At 37.5% G+C, this 13955-nt stretch overlaps 2 protein-coding genes and 1 non-coding gene across 6 annotated transcripts in view; 2 read left to right on the top strand and 1 right to left on the bottom strand.

Moving 5' to 3' along the window:
- The window catches only part of SYCP3 (synaptonemal complex protein 3), a 746653-nt gene that overhangs the window by 102084 nt on the left and 630614 nt on the right, over nucleotides 1-13955 (top strand). The gene's annotated exons all lie outside the window — the stretch shown is intronic.
- The window catches only part of IGF1 (insulin like growth factor 1), a 123522-nt gene that overhangs the window by 12738 nt on the left and 96829 nt on the right, over nucleotides 1-13955 (top strand). The gene's annotated exons all lie outside the window — the stretch shown is intronic.
- Nucleotides 9457-9528, bottom strand: LOC142156267 (small nucleolar RNA SNORD50). The gene has a single exon (XR_012692333.1). It is a non-coding gene; the product is annotated as a small nucleolar RNA SNORD50 (small nucleolar RNA).

Below are 13955 nucleotides of genomic sequence, written 5' to 3'. Positions count from 1 at the left end.
ATACCATTGGTTCACTCTAAAGCAAGCTAGCAGTTAGAGTCAGAATAGAGTGCATTGACACTGCTGATGAAAAGCAGGCTAAGCAGTCCTAGGCTGCATTCAGGTCCACCAAGAACTTGGTGCGATGGCATCTTGCCGCCCTCCGAAGCTGTGTGACTGCGTGTACCTGCCCAGGCTGTACACCTTCAGTAAAAGCCAATGCTGTGTGTGCAGCCAAGGAGGAGTGTGGCCAAGAAAGCTATTGACCCACATGGTCACTTTTCCCAGTATTATGTGGAGTCATTGATGGTCTCCACCATAATTTGCTACTGCTGAACCCCCAATGGAGTACTTATTTCACTTTCAGCGCCCCTAGCTGTAAAGCCCATCTTCGCTCGATGAACTACAGCCAATCAAAATTTACTTAAATATAGCGACTTCCAGTTGGGTGCTGGCCATTGCCAGCACTCCCTGCATTTCTTCAATGACAATGGGCGGCACAGTGGTTAAAATTGCTGTCTCACAGCTCTTGAGCCATGGATTCCATTATGAGAGGGGCTCTACCCATGTGGCGTTTCTATGTTCCCCTTGTGTGTGTGGGTTTCCTCCAGTTGCTTCAGTTTACTCCAACATACATACAGGTGTAAACTTCACTGGGGAAGGAACTGATTAAACATCTATAATATGCTAATTTGTTGGTGCTAAATAAATAAATTATAAAAATTCAAATAAATAATAATGACCTGTAGCAGCAAATTAGTGTCTACTAAACTGGCAGATACACTTCATTGAGCATATGTTTCCAGTTCTATCACCGTCAGTTCTGTTGCACCAATTGATTGAGGAGTAGGTAAATGCTGGTGGCCCGGGTCTTAATCACCATTTGTGCACTATACTGCAATGTACAGTTGTAACAACAAATGAAAACCCTAAACCATAAAACATAATCTTATATTTCCCTCTATATTTCGTGAATTGCTTTGCTATAGATATACAGCAAAAGCAACTGTATCTGAATTCTTTCTTCTTACCTGAGCCTTATTGTTCATACATCCTATGTTGTCAAACAAATCTGGTCAAAGTCCACAAAATTTCCCAATGTCCTTTGCATGTATGGCCAACTTTATTATGAGGGTTGAAACAGAGGACACACTAAAGTGTTGATTGAAGCAAGTAGTTCTCAAAATTGATATATTTGAAAGATTAAAATATTTTATTAGAATTAATTTACAAACAGAGCATGGTATTTGGGAGTTGATAGATGCAATTGAGTGGTTCATTCAGCTCCATCAACCACTATGCAATCCTCACTGTCTGCTTTCAAATCTCTCCAGTATGTTAGCCCATTAGTATTTCTGAATTCTAAATTGCATGGGTCCAGCTCTCTATTAAGAAATGTGTTCAATTAACAGCCATTATTTGTAAATGCTAGTGATTCGAAAGACAGCAAATGATTGACCTGAAGAATAATGAAAAGCGGCTATATGTACATAGGTGGATTGTGACAACCAAATGTAGATGTCAGGTGCAAAGATGGTAAAAGATTATGCATTAGCTACTTTGGTACTTTTATAATACCTTACTTGAAAAACTTGATAATAGATGGTTCAGATCACAGAAGTTAAGATTACTTGTATAGAGAATGTTGCATAATTGTTCCACAACTATCAGGCTTCATAAAAGAATATAGCAGACGTCAGATGTGCCATGACTTCAAATACAAAATGTCCATATCAAAGGAATTTCTTTTATCATTCCAATCTGAGCAAGTCCCTGTGCATAGTCATAATACACCTAATAAGCCCAACAGAAAGGTCTACCTGACCGGGAAATGATAGAATGGAGTATTGTCCAAAATCAACAGTATATTAAAGTGATGTTTCATGTCTAAACATAGGTAAAATAGGAAATATATGGGCTGTATAAGAATTACTGGCAATTCTTGAATACACTGTGATTCACACCAAGGTGTGAATTTACCCCCTATTAACATATACACTGCCTTTCTGAACTCACAATGGAGGGGGTGTAGAGAGGCTAATGACTTCATTTTAAAAACCATGAAAAACTGTTATACATTGTCAGTATAATGGGGTCCACTAGCGCAGAAGTCAAGAAATTATTTGAGTTTCTTTACCTCTGCATTTCTCTCTTTTACTTTTTAAAGAAACTTGCCTGCATAATTTTATATTACTGTGTGTCATTTTGTTATCTTCTTTGTAAACCTTAAGAATATTAAATCCAATTTAATGATGTTGTGTCTTTGTGTTCTTAATTAATTCAAGTGCTAGTCCCCTTGCTTTTGAAAATGGAACATAGGGATTGATAAAATCAAATTCATTTCAGTTGAATTGTAGTGGGATATAAATAGTGATAGTATTTCGAGTTAAGGGGTGTAACCTTAGATTTGCACAAAGTGGGATGTCTGAAAATAAATGTTGGTTTAATAGACAGGCTGTAGTATGATTTTGAGGAGTTCTCAATACAAAAAGTTTTGTGGCAGACTAGGTATTCTTGTAGTGATTAACTGCTTGTTACATACATGTCACACAGGCTCAGGTGAGTGCTATTTGTGACAGTCTTACAGGTTGGTTTTCATTTAAATAGAAATGCTAAATTTTCAAAACTGTTCTGCAAAACATTCGCCTCATTTCGTGATTACCTCTGAAATGTTGTATGTTTTGCCACTTGAGTTTAGCCTTAAGTATTCACATTCCTACCACAATGATACTACACAGCAGAATGAATTGAACATGCTAACCACAGCACTATTCATAGACTATAAATGCCACTGTAATCAAGCTATAAGTCATGTCACATAGCACAATCTCTCCTAATTAAGTCAAGCCTGGCACTTTCAAACTGCCTGAATATAGATCCTTATTGTGCTGTATTTCCTATGCCCTGACGTCTAGCTTGTAACCCACACTACACTGTTTTATCATTTAGTACCTTGTTTTTTTATTTGATCTTGGCTACCAGTGTCTGATTAATTTTCTGCATTGAATCATATATATATATATTATCGATGTGGGGTCTCAGTTAAGATATCAGACCTAATGCAATAAGACCTGGTGGTATCTAAGTGCTTGTTTGACTATTCTTCGCTATGGGAAAGATGACAGTTTAAGGAAAAACTACTATAGGACTTATCTGTGTGGAGTTTGTATGTTCTCCCCGTCTTTGCGTGGGTTTCCTCCGGGTGCTCCGGTTTCCTCCCACACTCCAAAAACATACTAATAGGTTAATTGGCTGCTATTAAATTGCCCTTAGTCTCTCTCTGTCTTTGTGTGTGTATGTTAGGGAATTTAGATTGCAAGCTCCATTGGGGTAGGGACTGATGTGATTGGGTTCTCTGTACAGCGCTGCGGAATCAGTGGCGCTATAAAAATAAATGGTGATGATGATGATGATAGGGCCAAGATCGTAAGTACTGTTTGGTTGACATTACACCGGCCCGGAACTTTTCACGTAAATGCATGAAGCCCCTCCCTTTCAAGGCACACCTGTAGCAAAAATAAAAACACAAACAAAAATTTTATTAAAGTAATCTTTTTTTTGTCAATCTTGGCACACTGGTTCTCAACCTAAAGCAAATTACCCATGAAATTATTATCTGCTGACTTTTCCAACATTTTTTATAATGAATATATTTTCCTTATTCAAAATTGAATTCCCTGTGGCATACTAGTCCTTAGAATGGGGGTCTATATGGTAGAGTGGCCACCAGAATGGGAGCCTGCATGGTGTACTAGCCACCTGAATGGTTTTGCTTCAGAAAAAGATCTTTTCTTTTTTTTTTCAAAATGTTAAATAAAAACAGGTATAGTGCTCCCTCCTTTTTTTACCACCACATCCTTCAAAACATCACCTGCTCTTACCACTAGGTATATGCTCTGCACAAAGGTGCATTCAAATGTATTATTTTCAGGATATAGCATCCTGCTTATACTGGCACTGTTATAACAATAGAAGGAACACTGTGTGTATTAGGTGTGTTTCTTTGAAGACAATAACCTTTTAGTAAGCACCATGACACCGTCCAATTATGTTAATAAATGAAAAAAATGTCCATGTGCAAAATGACTAATGCTAATACTATATGCTTTACTGAACATTTAAAGAAAAATAAAGTAAATATAAAACAACCTACATACAATAACTTTATACTTTACTGTATGTTTCTGCTTTAAAAGGAAAGCAATGATAGAACTTGGTGGGACCTTCTTAATGGTTGTCCTGATTGCAATCATAAAAACAATGATAACCGACCCTTTAGCATATCAGTGCCTCTAATGCAGCCCACATATCAAAATAAACACATACTGTACCCTGAAATCTGCCTTAAATACTAATGGTTTTGATATACTATTTAGTTTATTTTAATCAAACTACTATAAAATAGTGCTGGTACAGAAATATGTTGGGGATACTTACTATAAAAAGATACTGTAGATGTTTACAACCTTGTTTAAAGTGATTTACATTTAAAAACAAAACACATTTTTTAAGTATATGCAGTAGATGTATCTTTCGGGTCATATTTTTTGTCGAGATCCAGTGAACTGGGCTGACGTACCAGATTAAATCACTTCCAATGTGATGCTAAATTGAGTGGAAAATACTGCAAAGAATGATTACTTGACATGATTATTTAAACTACTGTCAGTTTTATTCAGATTTAACGCATTGTTTAGTCTCTCATTGGCAAAATTCATCTAAAGAAGCACTTGGCAAGCTTAGAAATGATTCTTGGCACATGGACTATTTTTACTTTTCCCTAGACCTAAAATACCAAGAAAAACCCTAGCATTACTTAACTTCTGGCAATTTGCTCTCAGCAATTGGACACAAGTTTTTGCATATGGTCTTATACCCTCTTCAGAAATAATTAATTGCTTTGATTAATCATTTTGGTCACTGGGCCAAATCATACAGTTAAGAGAGACCACACAGTGTTTTAATTAAAATCATTCGCTTTTCTGGTCATATGTATATTTAAGTGACCTGCAAAGTGAATATTTTAGTGGAAAATGCTCAATATTACACATGTTGGAAGCAAACATTAATAAGCTGAACCCAGTGTTAAAATTCCCTTTGTACATGCTGTAATTCATGACATGAAGAAACATATATCAAAAAGACTGAGGCAACAAGAATTAAGTTCCTCTTAAGTACTTTCCAAGGAACATTGGAAATCATTTTTCATGTTGTCATTCTTTCCTGGAATGTGAGAAGTGTAGTGTGTATTGGTATGGAGTGGTGCAGTCCTGGTGGAGAAATGCTCATTGAGTTGCTGAGCTATGACTATACTTATTAAAGATAGTAGCGGAGAGGTCTGACCTTTTATAATATATTTATGCTAGAATTTAATTAAGGCTCTGATGAGCTTTGCTTAATGCAAGCATATTCAGTTAATTTATATTGTTTTATTAGATTCAGCCCTTTTTGTATTCTTTTAAGATAGAAAAATATTAAAATTAGCATTAAAAATCAAACTTTACATTTTCAGATATGAACCTTGAAGGTAAAATACATTGTTTAATGTTAAGCTGACATTCCACTGTACATGTGTTAAGTAAGTCAGGGTCCAGGAAACTGTTTTGAGATTCTCCTTATTGTCATATATTATAGACTTGACCTTAAACAGGGACTCTATCTGCCCCTTTGTCCCGTAACCCATCAATTATCACTCACTCAATAATAGACCCGACACCAAGCAGTGGAGAGAATATGCCCACCGCTTTCTATCTAAATTCCTGTATTTTAAATCATAAGGAGAATTGCATACCAGGCGAACAAATGCAGCCAATGTACCACGTTACCATGCAAGATAATTTAAATTCTTATATTTTAAATCCTAAGGGGAGGGGAGTTCCGGTGAACCAAACATTCACCATGCTGGATAAACCAAAATCTAAAGGTCACTTCTACAGTGCCCAATAAAAGGCCACCTGATGCTCCATCCTGGTGACAATTAAAAACCGAGGTGCAATAATTACACAAAAAACCATGTGCCGGGAAACCCTCCAGGACTACCTCCCAGCTGATGCCCTGGGTCCCCCAAATATAAATGTCTCTCTCCAGGGACAACCAATAAGCCCCCTCAGTTTAGCCACCTAAAAGAGACCATTACACACCTTAAATCTGCCTCAGCTCCCAATCTAGTCAATGTCTCTCTCAACTGCTGTGCAATCCTCTATAGTTCACATTGCCTTATGGTAAACCTCCCCATCATTTCAAAATACTTAAACACACTTGTATTCACTTTTTTGAGTCTTTTCTTTACTGTATTATTATTGTTATTATTATTATTATTATTATTATTATTATTATTGTTGTTGTTATTAGAATGTCTCCAGACCAAGCACTGTATCATTTAAGACCATACTACATATGGCTGGTGCTTAAAAGTGATATGAATGCTTTCCTGATATCAATTAAACCATTGATCCATATCTTTGCAATCCAATGTCATAACTGGATGCACCGCCTTCTTCTGCCTAAATGCTTCATCATTATACCACCATGTCAGCCTTCCATAATCTCTGGCGTGTGTATATATTAAAATAATTATCAACATTCCTGTGGGTTCTTGTTCCCAATAACACTAACCATTGTCACAAATACTGCAATGGCAATCTCTATATTTTCCCCTTTCCAAATCTTTTCTTTTATACCTATGGCCAAGTGTAAACTTAATGGCAGAGCCAAACACACATAAGCCTACCCCCTGAGAGACTGCTCCTGATTGGCTGCTTATCTATTAAGTAGGTGGGCTTGTTGGAGATTAACTCATTTGGCATTGGGAGATGTGAGTGGTATGTCTCATCTATATGCTTTGGGGCCTCTATATGCTTTGGGGGGGAGGGAGATCCATAGCTATTATATTGGATCGAGAAAATAAGAAGATTCCAGGTAATTATTTATTAGGAAAACTACACTACAGAAAACATTGGGGAAAAACACTATATTTATTAATGCGGGAATATAAATGAATAATCTATATAAGAGGCAAACTACTATTTTATTTTTCATATGAATATGATCACTATTAATTTATTATTTATAGGACTGAGGCCACTATTAATTTTAACATTTAGGAATGGAACCACTATTAGTTTATCACATATAGGAATGTGGAAAGAATATTTATTGTATTTATTTCTGGCCGATCACTTGTAGTGCACACTTGTAGTGATGCGTGGCCATTTGCAAAATGCTAAAAAAAAAACTCCCCTTAGTAAATTTGCCGCTAACAGTGAAACAGATATGGGGAATATGAATTGGTAGTGAAGGAAATATGTATGTTCCTTGACACATAGAAAATTAGTTATTTTTATATCATGCCAAAAAGGATTCTAGGAAACCCAATATAGTAATTATAAAGCTACTTGCAATAAGGCTGGAAAACCAATTGGCATGGAATAAATACTTCTTATATCCAATTTCTTTATTTTAAAAAACTGACGTAGTTTTGATATAAATTAATTTTTCTTGGCCTTGTATTTTGGTACTTTTCCCTCTAAAAATTGAACTTTGCTTTAATGCCAAGATAAAGTAAAAGATTGCATTTTATGATTCCCGGTATGTATAAGAAGACATTTGAAAACATTTCCATCTCATGATCATTTATGATATATTGTATTTTATACCCATAATTGTTTTACAAAGTACTATTCATCATGTATGTTTAGCAGATGGAGCCATTTTCTTTTAGACAAGCAGCTAGAGCGGGAATTTGTCAGAGACTGCACCAGTTACTTTCTAGTCTTTTCACATTCAAATAGGAGCTATGTGAGTAGAGGTAATAATGTGCTATCCACCACATTTGCTTCTATTACATAAGCACCAAATTATGCTGCTTGTCTAAAAAGAAAGCTAAGTCATCTGAAGTCTTTCATCAGTAAGGGAGAAGGTATGAGAGTGGAACAGTGTGGAAATATAAGGGTGCGACTTCCAATGGCAAACATTCTATCAAATAGACAAAGTATCAGCCATAACAAGCTGATAATAAGTCATCTATAGGTAAGCCTCTTGTGTGTATTACCTGGACTGTATTATTATTTTTGACAAAACAAGTCTTTGAATTCAAACAATCAAGTTTCTAGAATTAAAACTTGTGATTAATGGCACAGGTGTAACTCAACATGTTTGCTTTCTGGACACCCCAAAGTTTTTTTTTTAATTTTACCATGTTATCCCAGACTTTGACCTCACCATGCTCTTCTTCACCCAAAGATATGAAAACTATGTTACAACATATATATCTATAAAAGTACTTTAGGAGTTTATTTCATTAGTACAAATACACAGAGCAATTAGATACTAGGAATTACACCTTTATTGAGCAATCTTGGTACTTTATTTTGCTCCAAAAAAAATTAATGTTTTTGTATGACTTGATCATATTATGTGGGTGTCCTGGTGTCCTATTTCAAAATTAAGGCATAGCAAAACTATACCTCCTTAACATAAGGTATTGGTTATAGTATGGTGTGCATAACAGAGCATCCATTCATTATGTGTATACTTTACCAAATAGATAACATGAGCCTGTTTCCCTTTTTAACAAAATATAGTTGATTTGGTATTTTGCCTTTTTTTGTCTGTTTCCACATTTGTTGTATTGTTATATTATTAGCGACATATTCATTCTCACAACTAACCTGTTTTTCAATGACTACCTAGTAGAGCAATGCTCAGACCAGTGTTAACTATTTTTATTCAAAGAAAATATGATACAAATTCTAGGAATTCATGAAAAAATGCTGAAAACGATCACTGTTTATTCCCCTTAAAACAGGACAAGTTATCACCTGTGAGATCTTTCTGACCCACCCAGTCTGGTATTGTGACTAGGAGTGTGCAACGGCCACTTTTCGTGTTTTGGGTTTTGGGTTCTGATTAGTTTGAGGTTTTGGGTTCTGATTTGTTTTGCCAAAACACCCCACAAAAGGTTTTGGTTCTGATTTTGGGTTTTGGGTTCTGATTTTTTTTTAAAAAAGCATAAAAAGTGTTAAAATCCATATTTTTGGTTTTTTTTCACTCCTACACTATTATTAACCTCAATAACATTCATTTTCACTCATTTCCAGTCTATTCTGAACACCTCACACCTCACAATATTGTTTTTAGGCCAAAAGGTTGCACCGAGGTAGCTGGATGACTAAGCTAAGCGACACAAGTGGGAGGCACAAACACGTGGCCCAACGCGTGGCAGGATCAGTGGACTTAAACAGCAGTACCACTGGACTTATACGGCAGGATCAGTGCCTTGCTTGCAGTCTCCTAGGTAACGCAAATAATCTGTACAAAAATGGACATAGGGGCATGGCCAGTAAAATATGGAACACATACTTTATGGATAAACAATGTCACTACACTTCATGCCGAGAAGCTAACCAAATAGTTTTCTCCATACAAGATACTCCCAACTATTCACTGAAATAGCTAGCTTTTATCACCACGTAAATGAACTCAGCAGTCCGATCCATAATGAAGTGTGTCATCACACAAGTCAGGTTCGGGATAGACTCATCACAGTTCAGGTAAATTTAAGTTTGACCACCTTTATGTTCATCAATATAAAAGATTTGAAAAGGTGTTTTTTTCTGCATCCTACTGAAAATCAAGCTACAGAGTATCTGTTTATAGAAGCTTCAAATCCTAGATTACAGCCCAGTGCAAGTCTCCTAGGACCCCATTTACCTCATGAATGCAGTATACGCTAAAACTGAGATTCTCTGGCTCAAAAAGGGCCAAAGCCACAAATAAGTTGTCAAGAAGTTGCACTGTAATGTGCAGCACACGCGAACACCCACCAGCTCCATCCACTCACAATACACCCACCAGCTCCATCCACTCACAATACACCCACCAGCTCCATCCACTCACAATACACCCACCAGCTCCATCCACTCACTTATAATTAATATATTATAATTATAGCTGGAGAGGTTCCTCGGGACTCAGAGTTCTGTCTTTTAAATGGAACAAAGGTCACTATTTCTAAATAAAAGAAGCTTCTACATAAGCATTTTAACATCTTAATCTTATACAAAGGTATAAGAAAATAGTTTGAGACTTTTTTATGGATATGGAAGACTTTACATCATCCTCAAAAGACTGTTACTCTGAATTCCAAAACAACTGGTTTCAATGGCTAGATTACAAAGAATCTGATTACTAGAAATCTCAGTTTAATCAGGGACTTCAGAAGTCTTGATTTCCCTCTCCCCTTGAGATACTTAGCATGAAAATGTGAGATTTAATCGTTTTCGTTCTCCTCTATCCAGTGCATGTGAACACCAATCGCTTTTTCATACCTCAAACATATTACAAAGTGGTAGAATTACAAAATGGTGAATTCCGTATTTCCTGGTCTCCATCCCCCTCTCATAACATACACAGAAAATAAACAGTTCCTTCTGCCCCTTCAATACACCCTCCCTCTTCCCTGATCTGAGCCCGAATGAAGATGGCGGGCGCGAGCGGGGAATTTATGCAATCCGAGTCTCGCGAGATCCAACGCGAGACTTGGACGTCAGAGCCTCGGTTTAAATTTTTTTGCACTGTTCGGGTGGGCTCGGATTAGCGCAATCCGAGCCCGCTCGTCTCTAATTGTGACACATGTAGATGGATACACAAGGTGAAAATGTATATACTAAGGGATTATATTGTGGGAAAACTTAATGGAGACATGAAAATGTATCATTGCACCCTTAGCAAATAATTTAACAAGCTTGCAGAATACATTTACAGCCCATAACTCCCTAACGTCATGCTGTTGATTGAAAATTCAGATGCAGATGTATTTATAGACAGATGCTGATCCTTGGTTGGAAAGTGATATTTTTATTTTAAGTTTGTGTCAGTAACTCTAAGCATGTAAGGTCTTAGTAAGTGGCTACTTGTGTCTATTGTACATACATTGTGATGAAATTAATAATTATTATCATGCTATATTTGATATTCACACCTTAGGCTTACTTATAAACAAGTTTCATTTTACAGAATTGCAAAGTTTTGGAGATACTATGTGTTGGTTTCACTTTTGTTGTTGTGTTGCCATTTCACATTCTATTTATAATTTTACATTTCACAGAATTGGTACTCAATGAATAGAGGTAGGATAATGGCAGTCAATTAATTTTGTTGTGTGATGTAGTTAGAGTAGGACTGGGAACATTTAAGGAGAATTTTGCTAGTGAAACACACTCATCTCATATACAGTATCGGGTTGGTTCCAAGCTGTCTGCATGAAGTCCTCCACCTGGGTAATGTTGACTGTTTTGTCTCTAACTAGCAAGCTTTTAATATGGTGATAGAATGATAGCCAAATTGGTTTCTTGTACGCTGAATTATAAAAACATCTCATGTTACTTAATACTATTAAATTGTTATACCTCCAAAAGAAATTTCTAATATTCTGCAAAGAACTGAATACATTTAAACATGTTCAATATGAAAAACTATCCCATTTATTGTGCTTAAAAAGGGGGCTTCTATTGTCTGAGAAATAATGGTGTTAGACAAAAATAAAAGGCATCCGCATGGCGCATGAATGACTCTATTCTCCATGATCAGCTACTTACCCTAGAGCTCCGGACCCTTCTAGAAGAGTATTTTCTCGTTAATGACCTCCCCAATATATCCCCCATGACCCTCTAGGAAGCCCATAAGGCAGTAATACGGGGCTACCTTATTAGCATGGCTTCACGCCGTAAGAAGTTGACCATCTCTAAACGTACGTCATTAACTATCCAACTCCAGATTCTGGAGAGACAGACCAATTTCGCAATACGCTGGCAGGCGCATAAGATCAAGTATCTTGGAGTCTATATCACTTCGACCTATGATAAGTTATATCTGGAAAATTTCCCTCCCCTCCTAACTAAAATCAAACAGAACCTAGAGACGTGGAAGAGCTATATCATATTGTGGCTGGGGAGGATCATCTGCTATTAAGATGAACTTGATCCCTAAACTTCTATATATTTTCCAGACTCTTCCGGTGAAGGTTCCTGACTCTGTGTTTCGGGATTTGCATTCTTCCTTCCTTAAGTTTGTATGGCGTGCCAAGCCTCCTAGAGTTTCTGTAGCAGTGCTCAAGAAGCCCAGGGCCCGGGGAGGCAGAGGCTTTCCAGATATTAAACTTTATTATTTGGCATCTCATTTGACTCAGGAAGCAGTTACCTATGTCCCCTACCAGTCCATAGCATGGGTGGACCTGGAGACCCACTTCGTTGGGGTTCCTTCCATGGCATAACTTTGGGGCCTCTCTAATATAGATAGACTACCAGCGGCCTCCTCTCTTCAATCCCTTAAATTTTGTTTGTCCTTTTGGGATTCATGCCGGGTCAAATATAAATTGTCCTCCCTTATTTCACCTCTGACTCCCCTCTGGGGCAATTCACATTTTCCTCCTGGTAACTCGACACAGCAATTTAAATACTGGATTAATGCGGAAATATGGGTGGTCTCGGACCTGGCAGTCAATCGAACTTGGGCTTCTATGTCGGAGTTTTACCACAATTTTGAACCTTTTCGTCCGCTTTTCTTTGAATACTTCCAGGTCCGACACTTCGCCATGTCTTTGCCCCCCTCTGACGTTCTCCGGGCACTCACCTTCTTTGAGTATATGTGTCTACATTCCCCACTCACCAAAGGGATGATCTCCGGGATCTATAATTGGCTAATAGAATATACTTTTGATACTCCAGGCTGACATAAGAGGGAATGGGAAAACGACTTGGGACCACCTCCAGATGACTCCTGCTGGGAGGAGATCAGGGAGGGGATTGCCAAGAGCTCGATCTCTACATTAATTAATGAGATGGCCTACAAATTCATCATCATCATCATCATCATCATTTATTTATATAGCGCCAACATATTCCGTAGCGCTTTACAATTGGGGACAAACGTAATAAACTAATAAACAAACTGGGTAAAACAGACAAAGAGGTGAGAAGGCCCTGCTCGCAAGCTTACAATCTATGGGACAATGGGAGATTGACACATGAGGTTAAGTATACATTTTGCATCTTGGCCCAGCCAGACTGCAAAGGTAGGGTGACTCATAAGCTAAATGATCCTGTCACACAACAATGTTGGTCCGGGGGTAGTTGTCTTGTGTGAAATTGTGTAACAGGCTAAAGGTAGTGAGGTTAAGATGGTGGTTGAGGAATATTATAAGCTTGTCTGAATAGGTAGGTTTTCAGAGAACGCTTGAAAGTTTGTAGAACAGAGGAGAGTCTTATTGTGCGAGGGAGAGAGTTCCATAGAGTGGGTGCAGCCCGAAAAAAGTCCTGTAACCGGGAATGGGAGGATGTAATGAGGGTGGATGAGAGACGCAGATCTTTTGCAGAACGGAGTTGCCGAGTTGGGAGATATTTTGAGACAAGAGAGGAGATGTATGTTGGTGCAGCTTTGTTGATGGCCTTGTAGGTTAGTAAAAGTATTTTATATTGGATTCGGTAGAAGACAGGCAGCCAGTGTAGAGACATACAGAGTGATTCAACAGAGGAATAGCTATTTGCAACGAAAATCAGTCTTGCCGAAGCATGCAAAATAGATTTTAGGGGTTTGAGTCTGTTTTTGGGAAGACCAGTAAGGAGGGAATTGCAATAGTCAATGCGGGAGATGATTAGTGCATGAATTAAGGTTTTAGCAGTGTCTTGTGTGAGATATGTGCGGATTCTGGAAATGTTCTTTAGATGTATGTAACATGATTTAGATATAGAGTCAATGTGGGGAACAAAGGATAGGCGTGAATCAAGGATTACACCTAGGCAGCGAGCTTGTGGGGTGGGATTTATGGTCATGTTATCAACAGAGATAGAAATGTCAGGTATGCTCTTGTTGGCGGGTGGGAATATTATTAACTCTGTTTTAGAAAGATTAAGTTTGAGTTGACGAGAGGACATCCAAGATGAAATGGCAGAAAGACAGTCAGTTACACGGGACAACAC

This window comes from Mixophyes fleayi, chromosome 4 (assembly GCF_038048845.1).
Source record: "Mixophyes fleayi isolate aMixFle1 chromosome 4, aMixFle1.hap1, whole genome shotgun sequence".
Taxonomy (NCBI): domain Eukaryota; kingdom Metazoa; phylum Chordata; class Amphibia; order Anura; family Limnodynastidae; genus Mixophyes; species Mixophyes fleayi.
The sequence above is the reverse complement of the archived record's forward strand: the minus strand, read 5'-3'. Positions and strand labels throughout refer to the sequence as shown.